The sequence below is a fragment of the Lynx rufus genome, unplaced genomic scaffold, assembly GCF_022079265.1.
Source record: "Lynx rufus isolate CCGP_SWC_20201006 ecotype Redwood Valley unplaced genomic scaffold, mLynRuf1.p SCAF_12, whole genome shotgun sequence".
Taxonomy (NCBI): Eukaryota; Metazoa; Chordata; class Mammalia; order Carnivora; family Felidae; genus Lynx; species Lynx rufus.
In genome coordinates this window covers 10,970,794-10,989,085 of record NW_025814826.1, presented here as the reverse complement: position 1 = coordinate 10,989,085, position 18,292 = coordinate 10,970,794, and the positions used below count along the sequence as shown (strand labels likewise).

Here is an 18,292-nt window from a genome sequence, read left to right as displayed (position 1 = left end):
TGGGGACCTACACGGCTCACGCCAAGCCCTTCCCTCCTGCACTCTGCAGGTGCTGCTTTTGGGGGGCAAGTGTGCCTGAGAAGCAGCATAGCGGGCCCATCTCCCAGATCGGCACAACAGTCCCCCCCCCCCCGCCCCCAACCCCACACAGCATGCCCACCGACCATACAGTGCTGCAAAGCTTCAGCTTTAGTGGAAATAGCAGCAGGTCTCTTTTAACAAGCGGACCAGAACACCTACAGTTAACACTTATCACACTGTGGCCAAGCTCCAAACACCCGCCGCTGTAGATAAGAAGAAACTCTTCAGAGGACTGACCCGCGGGAAAGAACGGCCAAAACACAGCGGCAGATTGAACGCAGGACACATCGGGGACACTTCCTGAAGCACCAGGCCCTGGACGGTATATGACCTCTTCTTTATAAAGCCATTACTCTCAGGAGCAGGGAATGTAATGGGCTCTCCTAACACAGAGAAGAAGACGGAGATGGAGACAAAGCGCCACAATAAAGGAGTTCATCCCAAAAGAAAGAATAAGAAAAGGTTGCAGCCAGGGATCTAATCAAAACAGATATAAGTAACGTGGGGGGGGGGGTGTCCAGAACTTATGTTGTTTTTTATTTTTTACTTTTCTAAGAGACGGAGAGAGATCATGAGTCAGGGAGAGGGGTAGAGGGAGAGAGAGACAGAGAGAGAGAGAGAGAGAATCTTAAGCACACTCCAAGCTCAGTATGGAGCCCAACCTGGGGCTCGATCCCACCACCCTGGGATCATGACCTCGGTCAAAAATCGAGAGTCAGACGCTCAACTGACTGAGCCACCCAGGCGCCCCTGATCCACAACTTAAAGCAACAGTCATAAGGATACTAGCTGGGCTTGAGTAATGCAAGGGTGTCCCTCACTGCAGAGGTAAAAGACCTAAAAATTAGGCCTAAATGAAAAATGCTATAACCGAGATACAAGACTGACTGGATGTAATGACCACAAGGACGGAAGAAGCAGAAATCTGAAGAAGTGCTATAAAAGATAAAATCATGGAAAACGATGAAGCAGAAATGAAGAGAGAAAGAAAATATCAGATCATAAGTGTAGGCTTACGAACTCAGTGACTCCATAAAACGTAATAACATTCCTATCATAGGAGTCCCAGAGGAAGAAAAGGAGAGGAAAAAGGGAGCAGAAGGTTTATATGAAGAAATTATAGCTGAAAACTTCTCTACTCTGGGGAAGAAAACATCCATCAAAATCCAGGAGGCAAAGAGAGCTACCATCAAAATCAACAAAAGCAAACACCAAGACATATCATAGTAAAATTTGCAAACTACAGAGATAAGGAGACAGTAAGGGAAAAGGAATCCCTAACCTACAAAGGAAAACGAATAAAATTAGCAGATCTCTCCACAGAAACTTGGCAGGCCAGAAGGGAGTGGCATGCTATATTCAGTGTGCTGAATGGGGAAAATGTGCAGCCAAGAACATTATCCAGCAAGGCTGGTCATTCAGAATAGAGGGAGAAATAAAGAGTTTCCCAGACAAACAAAAACTAAAGGAGTTCATGACCACTAAACAGCCCTGCAAGAACTATTAAAAGGGACTTTTTGAGTGTAAAAAAGGACCAAAAGCAACAAAAACTAGAAAGGAACAGAGAAAATCTCTAGAAACAATGACAAAACAAGTAACAAAATGACACTAAATTCATAATTATTAATAATTACTCTGAATCTAAATGGACTAAATGATCCAATCGAAAAACATAGGGTATCAGAATGGATAAAAAAAATAAACAACAAAAAAAACAAGACCCACCTATATACTGCCTACAAGAGACTCATTTTAGACCTAAAAACACCTGCAGATTGAAAGGAAGGGCATAGAGAACCATCTGTCATGATAATGGACATCAAAAGAAAGCTGGAGTAGCCATACTTATAAAGACAAAGTAGATTTTAAACCAGACTGTAACAAGAGACGGTGAAGGGCACTATATCATCATAAAGGGGTCTATCCAACAAGAAGATCTAATAATTATAAATATTTATGTGCCCAACATGAAAGCACCCAAATACATAAGACAATTAATAACAAACAGAAAGGAACTCATGAATACGTTAATAGTAGGGGACTCTAACACCCCACTTAGATCAATGGACAGATCATCTAAGCAGAAAATTGACAAGGAAACAACGTCTTTGAATGACACATTGGACCAGATGGACTTAACAGGTATATTCAGAATATTTCATCCTAAAGCTGTAGAATATACATTCTTTTCAAGTGCACATGGGACATTCTCCATTCTCCATGTGAAAAGATCACATGTGAGGTCACAAATCAGACTTTGACAAGTACAGAAAGACTGAGATCATATCATGCATATTTTCCCACCACAACGCTATGAAACTTGAAGTCAACCATAAGAAAAAATGTGGAAAGACATGGAGGTTAAAGAACATCCTACTAAAGAATGAATGGGTCATCCAGGAAATTGAAGAAGAAATTAAAAATGACATGGAAATAACACTAGAACAGATCAATGAAACCAGGAGCTGGTTCTTTGAATGAATTAATAAAATTGATAACCCCCTAGCCAGACTTATCAAAAAGAAAAGAGAAAGGACCCAAATAAATAAAATCATGAATGAAAGAGGAGAGAAGACAGCCAACACCACAGGAATACAAATAATTATAAGAGAATATTATGAAAAATTAGTTACCAGCAAATTGGGCAATCTGGAAGAAATGGATAAATTCCTAAGAACATATAAACCACCATAACTGAAACAGGAAGAAATACAAAACTTGAGCAATTCAATAACCAGCAAAAAAATGGAATCAAAAATCTCCCAACAAACAAAAGTTCAGGGCCAGATGGCTCCCCAGGGGAATTTACCAAACACTTAAAGGAGAGATAATACCTATACTTCTCAAGCTGTACCAAAAAATAGAAATGGAAAGAAAACTTCCAAACTCATTCCACAAAACCAGCATTACCTTCATTCCAAAAAACACACAAAAACCTCACTAAAACAGAGAATCATAGGCCAATATCCCTGATGAACATGGATGCAAAATTTCTCAACAAAATTCTAGCAAATTGAATCCAACAGTACATTAAAAGAATATTTCAGCATGGTCAAGTGGGATTTATACCTGGGTTGCAGGGCTGGTTCAGTATTCACAAATCAACCAATGTGATACCCAACGTTAATGAAAGGATAGGAACCATACGATCCTCTCAATAGATGCAGAAAATCCATTTGACAAAGTAAAGCATCCTTTCTTGATAAGAACCCCCAAGAAAGTAGGGAGAGAGGGAACATACCTCAGCATCATAAAGGCCATATACAAAAGACTCAGAGCTAATATCATCCTCAATGGGGAAAAACTGAGAGCTTTCCTCTAAGGTCAGGAGCAAGACAGGGATGTCCAGTCTCACCATTGTTATTTAACATAATCCAGGAAATCCTAGTCTCAGCCATCAGACAATAAAAAGAAATAAATGGCATCCAAATCAGCAAGGAAAAAGTCAAACTTTCACTATTTGCAGATGACATGATACTCTCTGTAGAAAACCTGAAAGACTCCACCAAAAAATTGCTAGAACTGATACGTGAATTAAGTAAGATACACAGGATATAAAATCACTATACAGAAATCTGTTGCATGTCTACACATCCATAATGAAGCAGCCGAAAGAGAAATTAAGGAATCGATCCCATTTACAACTGCACCAAAAACCATAAGATACCCTTGAATAAGCCTAACCAAAAAGGTAAAAGATCTGTACTCTGAAAACTATAGAACACTAATGAAAGAAATTGAAGGTGACACAAAGAAATGGAAAAACATTCCACGCTCATGAATCAGAAGAACAAATCTTGTTAAAATGTCGATACTACCCAAAGCAATCTGCACATTTAATGCAATCCCTATCAAAATACCACCCGCATTTTTCACAGAGCTAGAACAAACAATCCTAAAATTTGTCTGGAATCGCAAAAGACCTCAAACAACCAAAGCGATCTGGAAAAAGAAAAAGCTGGAGGCATCACGATTCTGGACTCCAAGTTATATTACAAAGCTGTGGTTATCAAGATAGTATCACAAAGACAGGCACATAGATCAATGGAACAGAATAGAAAACCCAGAAAGGGACCAACAACTATATGGTCAACTAATCTTTGACAAAGCAGGAAAGAATATCCGGCGGTAAAAAAGACAGTCTCTTCAACACACTGTGTGGGAAAACCAGACAGCAACATGCAGAAAGTTAAACTAGACCACTTTCCTACACCACGTGTAAAAGTAAATTCAAAATGGGTAAAAGACCTAAATGTGAGGCGGGAAGCCATCAAAATCCTAGAGGAGAACATAGGTGGCAACCTCTTTGATCTTGGTGGCAGCAACTTCTTACTAGTCATGTCTCCGGAGGCAAGGGAAACAAAAGCAAACATGAACCATTGGGGCTTCATCAAGATAGAAAGCTTCTGCATGACAAAGGAACCGATCAACATAACCAAAAGGCTACCTTCAGAATGGCAGAAGATGTTTGCAAATGACACATCTGATAAAGGATTAGTATCCAAAATCTATAAAGAACTTGTCAAACTCAACACCCAAGAAACAAATAATCCAGTTAAGAAATGGGACAGAACATGAATACACATTTTTTCCAGAGAAGACATCCAGATGGCTAACAGACAAATGAAGAGATACTCAACACCACTCATCATTGGGGAAATACAAATCAAAGCCCTGATGAGATACCACCTCACACCTGACAGAATGGCTAAAATGAACAACACAGGAAACAATAAATGTTGGCAAGGATGTGGAGAAAGGGGAACCCTCTTACACTGTTGGTGGGAATGCAAACTGGTGCAGCCACTCAGGAGAACAGTATGGAGGTTCCTCAAAAAGTTAAAAATAGACCTGTCCTAGGATCCAGCAATTGCACTGTTAGTATTTACCCAAAAGGTACAAAAATACTGATTCAAAGGGACACATGCACCCCAGCATTATCAACGGCAGCCAAATTATGGAAAGAGCCCAAATGTCCATTCACTGATGAATGGATCAAGAAGTGATGAATGGTATACAATAGAATATTACTCAGCCATTAAAAAGATGAAATCTTGCCATTTGCAATGATGTGTCTTAACAATACAGAACAAACTGAGGGGTGCTGGAGGGGAGATGGGTGGGGGGATGGGCTAGATGGGTGATGAGAATGAAGGAGGGTACCTGTTGTGATGAGCACTGAGTGTTGTAGGTAAGTGATGAATCGCTAAATTCTATTCCTGAAACGAATACTGCAGTATATGTTAACTAAATGGCATTTAATAAACTCTAGCCACGAACGAAAGATACTTGTACCAAAATATGAGAAGATACAGGTACTACGTTTTTTGTTGTTATGGTTAGAAGACTATTTGTAAAATACCGGGAACAATCCCAATATCCATCCCGAGAGAACTGCGCAAAGACATGGTATGTTAACCCAATAGAGCGCCGTTGAATAGTCACAGGATGAAGTATTCGTCAAGGGTACGAGGAAGACTGCTATGGACTAGTCTCCAACATGTACTGCTGAATGGAAAGGCAAGTTGCACTGCAGTGTGGAGGGTGTGTTTCTTTATGTCTAAGAAATGGAATACCTTCTGAACTGGGCTTTCTTTTATATTTTTTAAGTTTATTCATTTATTTTTAAAATTTTTTTAATGTTTATTATTTATTTTTGAGAGAGAGGAGACAGAGCGTGAGCAGCAGAGGGGGCAGAGAGAGAGAGAGACACAGAATCGGAAACAGGCTCCAGACTCCGAGCCATCAGCCCAGAGCCCGACGCGGGGCTCGAACTCCCAGACCACGAGATCGTGACCTGGCTGAAGTCGGACGCTTAACCGACTGAGCCACCCAGGTGCCCCGAGTTTATTTATTTATTTTGAGAGAGGGATAGAGAGCAGAGAAGGGGCAGAGAGAGACGAGAGACGGAGAGAGAGAATCCCAAGAATCCCGCCATGTCAGCGGAGAGTCTCAGGCTGGATCTCAGGACTGTGAGATCATGACCCGCGCTAAAATCAAGAGTTGGATGCTTACCCAACTGAGCCACCCAGGAGCCCGTCTGGCTTGTGTTTTTGAAAATCAATTTTTAAAAGCAAATAAAAATTGTTTCTCATTTGGAAGGATAGAAAGGAGTTATTGAATCAAAGGTGCAACTTAGGCTTCCTACGCCGTCCCTCGTTTGGTGTTTTTGACTTTGGAACAATGTAAATGTAAATTAAAAACTTAAATCGAAATGAGGGGGGAAAAATCCCTAAAAATTGAAAACAAAAATAAATGATCTTAATTGTATATCAAATTAGCGGCTTAAGGACACAGGAAAAAATTACATAATGTGACTTTAAAACACAGTGTTTGACTAATGCAGTTGTAGTGGGACATATTCTAAGAACAACAACGAAAATAAAACTGCAAAGAAATCCTAAACTGTGTCCATTATTCCCACTGTTAGTAGTAAGAAAGCATCCAGGCTCCTTTCTTTCCGCCACGCTTAAGGTGTTGGCTTTTATTTTGGCCTGGAGCCTCTCTTCTTCAGTGTCCTTGGCTGGACCTGGGATATATGGCCACACTCTGGCTTTAAGGACGCTGAAGACAATAAAGAGCAATATTCTCACAATTATTTCAACAAACCATTACATGGGGCTAGGCATTCATCTGTTCTTTCCCACACACAAAAAAATGAGGGTCTCTTAGCAAGGAAGAAGGAGAGAATGCACTGGAGAGAAGTAATTTAAAGCACTGGCCACAGAGGGTAAGAGTAAGGGGAAGACCTCAGATGAATGCTTTCTGAAGGCATGGAGGAGGCCATTTTGGGGGGCACCACAAGGGGAAAACAAATTTGTAGAGCATTCATGGGCCAGTTGGCCAAACGACAGATTTGACTGCTAATCTCTTTTTTTTTTTAAAATGTTTATTTAATTTTGAGAAAGCGGGGGGAGGGGCAGAGAGAGAGAGAATCCCAAGCAGGCTCTGAGCTATCAGTACAGAGCCCCACACGGGGCTCGATCCCAGGAACTGTGAGATCATGACCTGAGCAGAAATCAAGATTCTGATGCTTAACTGACTAAGCCACCCAAGCGCCCCAAATCACTACCACTCTTATGAGTTGGATTATTTTTCTCTTAAGCATTCTCTGAAGCTTCTTGAGTGTCCTCTGCGTGTGTATATGTGTGCGTGCGTGCATATGTGTGTGTCCAACTGACAAGAGAGGTTAAGTATCTTGACTAAGAGCATACAGCTAGTAAGTGGAAGAATCTGGAATCGCACTCACACAGCGACGGAGACAGGCTCTTAATTACTCCTCTAGAGACTGGTTTTACTGGATCCAAGATAAGGGCCATAATACCTGGGATTCATTTTGTAACAGCAGCTAACATCTAACAGCCAAGCACTGTGCTAAGTGCTTTATATAGATGATCTCTCTTAATCCTAGAGAAAACTCAACTATTACCTCGTGATTCCAGACGGGAACATTGAGATTCCGATAGCTTGAATAATTTGTCCAACTTCTTAGCTTTACTAAGCAACAGAGCTGGATGGAACGTATGCCTAAATTCTCTCTGCCCCCCCCCCCCCCCCGTCTCCTCTTACCTGCCTTGGGAAATTGTCTCTTCTTGGAAAGAAGTTGTTTTTTTTTTTTTAAAAGCCTGATTTCTGAGACATCCTTTTCAGATATTAAATTTACATTGGGTGATTGTAGGGTTGTTTGTTTGTTTGTTTTGGCCTCATTAAGCGCACAAAGAGTTTAATAAAATATTTTAAAATATAAATTCCTTTTAGTAGGTAACATGCAGGTTAAAGGAAACCTTCTTAAAGAAGTATGAATGAATATTGAGGGTTAAGAATTCTGAATCCCAGAATTGGTAGTCTAGATCACGATGCACTTAAGCAAGAAGTCAAAAGTTGTATTTCAAGGAAAACAACCTATTGTTGGCACAAGCGAGAAGGTATACTAGCTGCAGGACAGGGGCCAAGACGGAGGCCAAGAAGTCTACACGGCATGTTAGGATCTGAGAGTCTGAAGTGGGAGACCATAGAACTTTCCAAGGTCAGCTGTTGTAGTAGCCAAGAAGATACACGGGAGTAGCTTCTACTACTGAAAACAAGAAGACTTTTCTGCAAAAAGCAACTTTGGTCGCCTGGCTTGACAGTCACATGCTATCCCACAATGTGTTTTCTTTTTTTAAAGCATTGTCTGGACTTAAACCAGCTTCACTTTTGGCAGTAGTGAGTCTAAAGAAATACAGCTGATCCTTAAATAATACATGTTGAAACTTGCACGGGTTATACCCAGATTTTTGTACAGTGTAGTACAGTTCAAGAAATGTGTCTTCTCTTCCTTCTGATTCTCTTAATAACATTTTCTTTCCTTTAGCTTACTTTATTGTAAGAATATAGTATATACTACATATGATACATAAAATATGTGTTGATCAATTGTTTCTGTTCTTGGCAAAGTAACTGGTCAGCAGTAGGCTATTAGTTAAGTTTGGGGGGGTCAAAAGGTATACTCAGGTTTTTGACTCTACAAGATGTTGGTGCCCCTGACCTGCTCATTGTTCAAAGGTCAATTGTAATTCTCTGGCTTCAGGAGATCCTGATCTCGGGGTTCCGTTTCATTAGCATCATCTTCTGAGGACTGTCCTGTCCACACAAAGCTACCGACAGCTACTAACTAATGTTACCAGAAGCGAATGTTCCAGAGCAAATATGTCATCAAGATAATGTCCCCATATTAAGAATAAACACATTTTATAAATAGGTAAAGCCACCTGAAAGTTTTTAAAAGTTTATTTACGAGAAATGCATAAATATCCCAATAAGTATGAAGGGAAGCCTCACTAACGTCCAGTCAGGAGGCTGGAAGGTGGAGCCCTACCACTCAATGTCAGTTACAGGAAGAACTGTCAATTGCAGACTCCAACAGAAGAATGGTCAACAAGAAAGAATCTTCAATTACAGGTCCCAACAGAAAAAGATACACATTGCATCTTTTATAAGAAATCAACTACCCCTGCAATTCAGTCAATGAGCAACAGTCATCACCCTGAACTCTTGCTTTCTTCCAGTGGACTTTTATTCAAAACAACCCCTCCCAACTTCCTCCTTCTTCTCCATAAACGAACATTCTTCTTTGTTGGTTGGACTTGCCTGTGGTTTTGCTGTAGCTTCCATGTCTTGAATTGTAATTCTCTGCTAGTCCTGAATAAACCCGTTTTTCTGAATAATTGGCTGTTTTATTTATTTTTTTAATGTTTATTTAATTTTGAGAGAGAAAGAGAGAGAGAGAGAGAGTGAGCGTGAGCAGGGGAGGGGCAGAGAGAGAGGGAGACACAGAATCCGAAGCAGGCTCCAGGCTCTGAGCTGTCAGCACAGAGCCTGATTCGGGGCTCGAACTTGTGAACCGTGAGATGGTGACCTGAGCCGAAGTTGGATTCTTAACCTACTGAGCCACCCAGGCGCCCTTGGCTGTTTTACTTTTAAAGTTAACAAGTAAAAGGTGCACGTTTCTCAACCATGAGGAAGACAAAACCATTCCCCACATAGATTATGTGCTCATCAGGTGTCTTATGTTAGGCATGATTATCCTCCCATCGTTTTAATTTTGTGTTTATTAATCTTATGGTTAGTATTGCAGGCTCTAGAAAAAAAAAAGAAAAAGGCCCTGAACTTTATGCATTATTTAAGAATTCAAAGGTTTTCTTAATTTTTCTTTATTTATTTTTAAGTTTATTTATTTATTTTGAGAAAGAGACAGAGAAAGTCAGCAGAGGAGGGGTAGAGAGAGAGGGTGAGAGAAAATCCCAAGAAGCCTCCACACGGTCAGCAGAGCCTGATGCGGGGCTCAAACCCACAAACTGTGAGATCACGACTTGAGCCAACACCAAGAGTCGGTCGGATGTCTAAGCCACTAAGCCCCCCACCCAGACCTGGCACCCTCACCTGGCCTTTTTCTTGCTTTACCACTTCGTCTCACAGCCCTGGGATGTCATGTCTCTTTCATGGAGTTCTGGTTTTGGAGATCGACACTTAGTAAGCCTCTCACGATATCTTCCAATATTGAGGTGAATGAAATATTTAGATTCCTCAAAGTGTTACCGAGAGTTAGATGGAAAAGGAACGAAGCGCTGGTCCTTTCCGCTGCCACAGTAAAGACTTCCAGGACAGGGAAAGGAAAGTACAGCTGAGCAACGTGTTATTAAAAGGACACTCCAAGGGAGGAGCAGGCCAAGTGAGGAGAGACAAAGGCCCTAGAAACTCTAGGGTGTGGGCTTCTATCAGTTTCGCTTTTCCCCTGGCTTCTAGGGTTGCAACATTTGAGTGACAGCCCTGGATTATATAATAATTAGCCAACAGTCCATGTCCTTTCCCAAGATGTATTCAAAATACCTGCATGGGGTAGGAAATCGCAACATTTTGTCTATTCTAGGGACATAGGTCAGGTCTGCATGAGCACAACAAGCATATCAAACTTAACTCTCCCTGGGCCGGGATGTTGTGCCCACAGACCCGCTGCCAGATGGGTGCGACGGGTGGTCCCCGGGCGGTCCTGGGTTGGGGCTGTCCATCCTCCTGTCGCTCACGCCCGGCTTCCTGCCTAACGAAAGCGGCTGTACGTCGAAAAATTGCAAAACCAGGTGCACAAAGTCGTAACTGACTTTGGTAAAGGTTACAGTTAGATCCTGCCGGTCTTCAGTTACGACCCCGTTAAAGCAGCTTGCTGGGAAGTGCAGGTCACCCCACCCCCACCGTCCGAACCTAGAGCATTCCCACAAAACCTTTCGTAAGCCAAAATAGCCATAAAGGGAAGAAGCAGTTGTCATTAACTTCCATGGAAAATTCTTCGAGTGCTCCCAGACGCAAAACAATAAGCCCTCTTAGGCTTTTCTGATACCTTAGGACACATCTTGCTAACAGATGAACAAAAGAAATCGAGATAAAGCACCGATGCTCATAGACACAGTCCAGAGCTCTGGCGGCTGGGCTCTGAGATGCCGCGTGTGGTTCCTGGGGAAGGAGCTTGGCGGAGCCAGTCTCCCTGCTCGGGTGCACGCTGCCTCCACAAAGGCCCAACAGGTGCCAAACGATGCCAAAGACTCATCTCGCTTTTCACTTTTTTTTTCTTTTTTTTTTTTCCATAAAAACAAAAGCCCTCTTTGGATTTCCTTGGTTAGCGAAAACAGGTAATGATGTCGTAAATCTTTGGAAAAGTGGGGGCACACCCACCATGAGACTCAACCCGTTAGCTGGACCCACAGGCGTGAGGCAAGCTCTCTCCTTCTTACCCATGTCATGTCGATTTCCCATTCTCTCTCTTCCCCAGTTTTGCTTTTCTTTCCATTGTCCCTGCGATCTGTATAAATGTAAGGAAAACGCGGTGTGCGTGTAAGCCAACATGTTTGAAATACACTCCCGGCAACCGTCTCCTTGGTATGTGGGCAACCAAGAAAATGCAGGTCGAAGGAAGCAACGTCTTGCATTGGGGTCAAGCTTTCTTACCCCCAGACCTTTCAGGCTGGCCTCAGACCCAGACAGCTACAGGGAGGAGGGAGAGGCTCACGTGGCCTTCATTCTCTGACCACTCTCCCGATGAACCGCGAAAAACAAGCTGTGGCCCACGGAAGACTTCATATGGTGATGTCCTGATCTGGCACTCCCGCCCTCTGGACGGCGCGGAAGCCTGAATTCTGGCTTTTTCTCTCCTGGGGCGCTTTTGTGAGTTCTCCGAAGCCTTCTCTCCCCACTCTCCTGCTGGACACCAAGTTCATTTCCCTGGGTATTCCCTGCTGTGGGTGACGTGCTCTCCAGCCCTCCTTGGAAGCTGCGTCTGCCCGAGGCCTCCCCATCACAGTCACCTTGGTGTGGCCAGCGGGGCGGTCCTCACAGCCAGGATCACCTCAAGGGAGCCCTGGCCTGGCTACTTTCTGGGCAGCTACTTTGTCTAGGACAGAAAACCCAAGTCTTTGTCTTGCCAGACTCTCTGAGCCCAGGCCGCTCCATGCAGGAAAATCTCTTAACCTTAAAACCTGGGGCACGTGGATTTTTTTTTTTCCTCTAAACACTTCCCTCCAAACCCCTGTCATTCTGAGCCAGAGATGGGAGGTGGTCAAGATGAGCACCGCATTCAGCAACTAGCTTTAAATGGATCCTCACGCATCTTTCTCCTCCTATCATGCTCCTGGTCTACGGTGATGGTGAAAGGGAGGCATTGACCCGGATCCCGACAATAGTTCTGGAAAGACGAGCTGGCGAGCGCCTCTCTTGTGGACGTATATAGTCTCTTCGTTGCTCTCTGCGTTTGAATTTCGGTGAAAACTGCAAGACAGTGAAAAAACTTACATCTAGCATCCTGTTGCATAGGTTTGAGGCAATTGGGCACCTCCCTCCCTTCCCCCCCCCACCCCCCCCCCCCCAGGCACAGGGCACCATGGAATCAATCAGCAACCCTATCTGTCCAGGTCTGTGCCAGGCAACGAGGAAGTTATAAAGAAAAACTGGATTATAAGCCTTTGAGAACTAATCATCCCAATAAATAGAACTAAAGGCGTTCATTCAAAACACAACACATTGAGTCAATAGCAGTCCTGTGCCAGCTGGCACAGCTCCGTTAGGCTAGCCAGACCAGGCACGTGAAAAACTGGGGTGGGGAACATGCCTCCGAAGCCACAGAGCCTTAGTAAGGGACGGGGCACAAGCAGGGGGAGCAGGGGCTAGCCTTAGCCTGTCCTTCCCTGCAGGATAACCTGGAACATGCAAATACAGGATGCCTCCCGACCTCAGCCACTCCAGGGGGGCCAAAGGGTCACAAAGTTCCTCATCCTCCGGGAAGGGCCTTCCTCAGCCAGAGACAGCCTAGGAAAGCCAATGTGCACCCAGCATCTGAGGAAAGCGGATGGAAGAGGAAAGCATAGCCTTCGAAGTGTGTGGGAAACGCAAGTCAAGAATGGGAATTTGAGGGAAACGATCATTTGGTTGCTGGACTGTGTTTCTTCAAGCACAAGAGACGAGATCACGTTAGTAGAGTACTGGGAATATCGTGCAGAAATAGTGGGGAAGACGGGGCAGGGCTAAGCTGAACAGGAAAGGTTAGGAGCGCAAAAGAAATTCAGAGCCTGAGCCGTTGACAGGATGCTGGGGCGGGAAGACGGCCGACTGCACAGGGCTCGCTCGGAGCAGGGCTGAGATCTGGCAAGGCCAAGAAGGGCAGGAGGATGCACAGCAGAGGGGAAAACAGCTTCCAAAACAGACGGAAACACCCGTAGTTATAAAGCACACACGTCGTTAAGGGGAAGCAAAGGATTTGCTTTCCCTCTGCATCTTTATTCCCCCTGCAGTCCCTGCCTCAAGAGCCCCGTCCTGGACCTCGCAAGCTTTGGCCGAAATCTGCCCTACAGTTAGCATGCAAGCAGAGCACCCTTCCAGATTCTTTAGTGTGCATTTGTCTCCTCCTTCTACTTGGCTGGAGCCTTGCTGTGATTGATGGAGACACGTGACTTCACTTGTAAGCGTTGCCCTAGTTTTTCTTATCCAGGTCAGTCTTTGAAGGACCTTAGGTCACAAATCCAGCCAGACAGGGAACTTTATTCACCCTCAGGATTTACATGCGTTGGCTGCGTGCGCCTTGGAAAGAAATATCCGTGCGCCCCCTCCCTGGCCATCTGCATTCTGGTTTGTGTAGCAGAAGGGCTGATTTTTCTCCCTCGTTATTTCATAGTTGTTTCTACCTGCACAAGTCAGTGGGGACAACAAGCTTGGCGATCATGCTAGACAGGAACTGAAGATGTTTCTTATCCTCTTAAGACATTATCAAGACAATTTTGTTGGAACAGGCAGTTACAGTATGACTGTGGCAGAAACGCAGGTGTAAGCTCCACCCCCCTCCCTATTTGGTCTCCAAGCAGTTACATTAATATCACATACAGTAGGATCCGGTTTTTTGACTTGATTTGTTTGTCCTTCCTCCCTTCTAAAACCTCAGTTAAAAAATTTTTTTGTAATGCTTATTTTTGGGAAAGACAGAGTGCAAGCGGGGGAGGGGCAGAGAGGGAGGGAGACACAGAATCTGAAGCCGGCTCCAGGCTCTGAGCTGTCAGCACAGACCCCCAACACCGGGCTCGAACCCAGGAACCCTGAGATCATGACCTGAGCCGAAGTCAGATGCTTAACCGACTGAGCGCCCAGGCGCCCCTAAAAAAATCAGTTGTTTGAGGTATTATGTATATTTGATAACATTTGCCAAGTTCAAGTATTCAACCTGCTGAATTTTGACAAATGTATAGAGTCAGGGAACCACTCCCACAGTAATAGTATGGAACACTTCTATCACCTTAGATGTTCCCGCAGGGGTTTCTTGCAGCCAACCCCCTCCTCCGAGCCCTGCCCCTGGCATACTTGGTCCCTTTCTTAAACATGAAGAGGGATGTGAGCGGCCTAAAAAGTTCATGGTCACATAAATATCACCTGAGGCCTTTGTTCTTAATCTCCAGTAAATGCAATTTGTGGATCATTTCCTGTCATGCTGAAGAATCAAGAATCGTTAAAATCTATCTTTTGCCACTTATTTGGAGCTGAACTCACCGTCTTTGTTGACTTGCTCCGTGGACAGCATAGAGAAAGTTTGCTCCGTGTTTCCAAAGACAAGGCGCTGTAATTGACATCTGTCTGGGGCTGAAAAGAGAGCAGTTTGAGCTTAAAGACAAAGAGATGCACCGTTGAAATTCAGTGCAGACAACTCTCTATCTCCTACCTCTCCTCCTATCATCTTTTGGTTAGACTTTAGTAAGATTTTGTGTCTGGGACGTTGTCACCCTTATTCCATTACCCTACGGGAATAAGAAGAGATGGGAAGTAATGAACAAAGCTAAGCAAGGAATGTGGGGAAGGGGCAATGGTGGTGCAAATGCAGTGGAGTGGAACAAAATGCATCAGAAGTCATTTTGGGGGCATGCATCAAGTGTTTTGGGTTCTGGGATACCAACCCCGAATAAGCTGTGGGGTCTTGCCCACCAGGAGCTCGCAGTTCAGTAGGGGAGGCAGCCATGTCATCAGGCAGTGATGAGATGATTGGGTCATGCGATGACAGAGGCCGTGCTGTTGGTTACTGGAACGCGTACAAAGAGCCTGGTGTCCATTCTTACATCAGGAAAGCCTCCTGGAGACTGTGATATGCAGGCTTGGAAAGCATGAAGAGCTATAAAACCTGAGAATTTGTTTCTTGGGATTGTTCATGGTACTAAGCGATTCATAAAATAGCAATCGGAGACTTCTTAAAACGAAGTGGTATCACGCAGAAGCATGGAAGAAGTGAGAAACATTAAAAATGCAATCCGAATCAGGTTATATGCAAATCTAGGTGATTCAATGAATTCATAGAGAGAAAGGGAGGGAGCGAGGAAAAGGGAGAGAGAGAGAAAGAGAGAGAGAAGAGAGAGACAACATGCTACGCCACGGAGCACGCACCGTGGCAGAGCCTGAAAATGTGGGCTCTGCATTTGGGGGGCTAAGGGTCTTGCTGCCTTCCCAAGAAGGATTGTGTTGCCCACATATGGGCATTGTGTGGAAATCAGGCAGAATGGGAAATGGAAAACCGGGGTTCTGATCTGGCTTAGCTCTGGGGTAACTCAACTTACCCACCGGATCAAGGGATGGAGCAAAATTATCTATTGTTTTAACCTCTAGAGTTTTCCAATTTGATGTTTAGCTGGCAGGTATTTGTAACTTTGTAGCGAGGTATAAGGATGGTAAGATGTTACTTGAGGCAGTAACACACAGGCGATGATGGCTCTATCTGCCCATGGCTCTCTGCAGAGGAGAGCAACATCAGGCTATTCTTCAAGTGGCTATGGCTTTTGCCACGTGTATGGATGTTCAATGAGAATAACCCTGCTTACCCTGGCTGAAATGACTAGACCGGAGCCGAAGACACCCAAGAGGATATAGTGAGAAGTACGGCATGCCAAGTAACTACCAGTAGGGGTGACCCAATCAGAGCTTTTCTTGCTGATGTAAACAGGATGCACAGAAAAAACGTGGGTCACTGGAACTGCTGTTGTATTCTACATGACTATGACATGCATCTTGAAGCACCTCATGATCTGCTATTATAGTTTTAGAAGCACTGAGACACAGAATGAATCTAAATTTCTGAGTATGTTGCTGGTGTTTCCCATTACTACAGATCTTCTTACATAAACCCATCTAGAGCAATTGGATTTGCTAACTATGGAAGTCCCAAGGACAAGCAGGAAGCTCTCTCTGTCTAAGGGAGACTCCTGAGTGAAGACAGATGAGTAAGAGATTTCATTCTGCTAAAAGACTAGGTGCTTCTGGAAGGCACTTTGTAGCATCATATAGTATTAGTAAGCAGATGCTGCAGAAAAAAAGACATTCTCTATTTGCTTTGAGACTAAGATGAAGAAATAAATTGGCAAAATTGGCTTTATGGTTAAATTGATAATATGGGAATATTGGCTGAGATTTCACCTGACTTGCAGCTAACCAGTTAGCCTGCCAGTTTCATGGATGCTGGCAGAAGACACGAGACTCCTGGCTCCGAGACAAAGCAATTGTGGCATTCAGACTCAGCATTTGCGCTTCTCAAGCCTCACTTCCAACGGAGTGGCACTCAGAGGGTCCAGAGGAGCGTAACTTTGAGCTTAGGGACCTTGAGGCTTTTATAATTGGCCACAAGGCTGCCTGCCCTTATCTTTATTTTAATGTGTAGGAAACAAAGTTGTCCTTTTCTCTGGAGGAAGATAATTCTCTGTCTTTCAAGGCTGTTTGCTGTACAAACATCCTTGAAAGGATAGCGTTCTTGAAAATGGAGTCAGTGCCTCTGCTGGAAAGGCAAGCAGAAACAGAGACTTAGAGATAACTGGCTCCAAACAGTCACCCTTTAGTAGAATCATGAAATCAATGTAGAGGGTTTACACACATAAAAGAATGTTTCATGTAGTAGGGTAAGCATTGTTTAGGGAAACTTTTCCTTTGTTATATCTACGTGTAAAAACATTTTTCCCCTTTTTTCATTGGCAATAACTTTGAGACACATTGGCTATGATATTATTAAATACATTGAGTTCTTACATTCCGGGTGACATCACTTGGCTTGCATTATACCCAAAACAGTGCAATAGCAACATGTATTATGTTGGGGTTTTTCTAATATAAATCATAAATACAATGCCATAGACTCCATATTATAATCATGATTGATACACACATTCAAATGCTATTTTGGAGACTAGAAAATTTTAGATACTATATCATGAGGGTTTTTTGGACTGATTAAGAAGGTAAATTTTACCTCAGGTTTTGGGTAGATAGTGGGCAAAATGTGTTTTATGAGTTTGGACCACTTACAGAACAAAACACAGTGTGGGGAAATCTACATTACTGACTGAATTGATGCTTTGCCAAGCATTGGATTTAATAAAGAGCACACACATAAGTTAACAAATATGTGACATCTTAACAGCTCCAAAGCAAATATTTATTTCATCTGACTCGTATGCCTATGAAACAAATGTTCTGGACAGAGAAAATGAATGTTGGGTCCTTCATGTATTTGTTAAATTCAAGATTTTTAAAAACACTTTACACAAAGGACAAAATTGCATTAAAACTAGTTCTTAAAAGTCCAGTTTCCACCTGAGTAGATATTTATGATATCTCTGCTTGGATATACAGAGATCTGAGTTCACATATGCAAAAGGTCGGAGGATAGAAAGATCTGCAAAACACCTACCTGCCTTCATGTTGGCTATATGGATTAGAGTAATTACAATATCAAAGACTAGAAATTATACTCAGTTTTCTATACCTACCACATTGCTTCTGTTTAAAATAAGTATTTACTGTTATTATTGCTAAAGTCATAGTCATAGAAGGTTTTAGTGCTAACATATTATTTTATGTTAATTGTTAACATATTACTTTATATTAATTGAAAAACTTGCCCATTTAAATTGAGTATTTCAAAATCTTTGGGAAAATCGATTTTAAGAATGGATGTAGATCATGTTTTAGAAATACATGAAATCTTAACATGTGAAAGCCGTTATCCCAAGAACTGTATGATCTGCTAAAGAGAGAACTTTAGCAGCAGAACCAAGTACCATTTCATTGGATCTATTAAAAAAATAGAATTATTGTTTTTATAGGCTCACTTAAAGGAGGAATATAAAAATAATATTTTTCTTGGAATATTGTAAACATGAAGAGGTGCTATGAG

At 42.9% G+C, this 18,292-nt stretch overlaps 1 long non-coding RNA gene across 1 annotated transcript; it reads right to left on the bottom strand.

Moving 5' to 3' along the window:
• Window positions 1-9,887: 9,887 nt before the first annotated feature.
• On the bottom strand, window positions 9,888-18,218 carry LOC124507663 (uncharacterized). Its single transcript, XR_006961080.1, has 3 exons — window positions 15,039-18,218; window positions 14,638-14,727; window positions 9,888-12,375 (listed from the first exon to the last, which is right to left on the bottom strand). It is a non-coding gene; the product is annotated as an uncharacterized LOC124507663 (long non-coding RNA).
• Between the last annotated feature and the right edge of the window lie 74 nt (window positions 18,219-18,292).